The sequence below is a fragment of the Bison bison genome, unplaced genomic scaffold, assembly GCF_000754665.1.
Source record: "Bison bison bison isolate TAMUID 2011002044 unplaced genomic scaffold, Bison_UMD1.0 scf7180017864203, whole genome shotgun sequence".
Taxonomy (NCBI): domain Eukaryota; kingdom Metazoa; phylum Chordata; class Mammalia; order Artiodactyla; family Bovidae; genus Bison; species Bison bison.
The window spans coordinates 6547666-6548449 of record NW_011494775.1 but is presented as its reverse complement, the minus strand read 5'-3'; positions in this window follow the sequence as shown (position 1 = coordinate 6548449).

The window sequence follows — 784 nt, the reverse complement described above, 5'->3', positions numbered from 1 at the left end:
TGCCCTCGACTAACCCTCTGGGTGTGAGACAGTTCGGGGGTTTGGGGCAGCCCCTCAACTGGATATGTGTTCTCCTGTGGGCCAGCCAGATGGTACAGGGTCAGTGAGAGAGAAGCTCAGCCAACAGAGGGGTGATCTCTGCAGAGAATTCAAAACAGTAAGAAAAGCATCGCACCCGGCTCCCCACAGCTGGCATGCTGCAAGACTGCTGAATACAATCTTTTGTGGGGAGGATGAATTAGCTGTTGTGATTACTACAGTTTTAACAGGAACGCAAGTTCCGAACTTCCTGTTTCCATTCTTTGTGTGCTCAGTCGTGTCCAACTCTTTGTGGCCCTCTGAACTGTAACCCAATTTCAGGCAAGAATACTGGGGTGCGGTGCCATTTCCTTCTCCAGCGGATCTTCCCAACCCAGGGATAGAACCTGCATCTCTTAAGTCTCCTGCATTTGCAGGCAGATTCTTTACCATTAGCACCACCTGGGAAGCCCTGTCATAGCTCCTTATTTATCTCAAATCTGCTAGATGAAGTCCAGCTGGCTCCAATATTAACCTCAAAATATTTCTAGGAAGTTGAAGTCCCAAGAACTTAGCTTTAAGTTACACAGAACCAAAGACCAAGGAGTTGTTATTGTTTAGTCATTAAGTCGTGTCTGACTGTGACCCCTTGCACTGTAGCCCGCCCAGCTCCTCTGTCCCTGGGATTTCCCAGGCAAGAATACTGGAGTGGGTTGTCATTTCCTTCTCCAGTTTTCATCCTTTAATAAACATTGCCTCCTGCAGG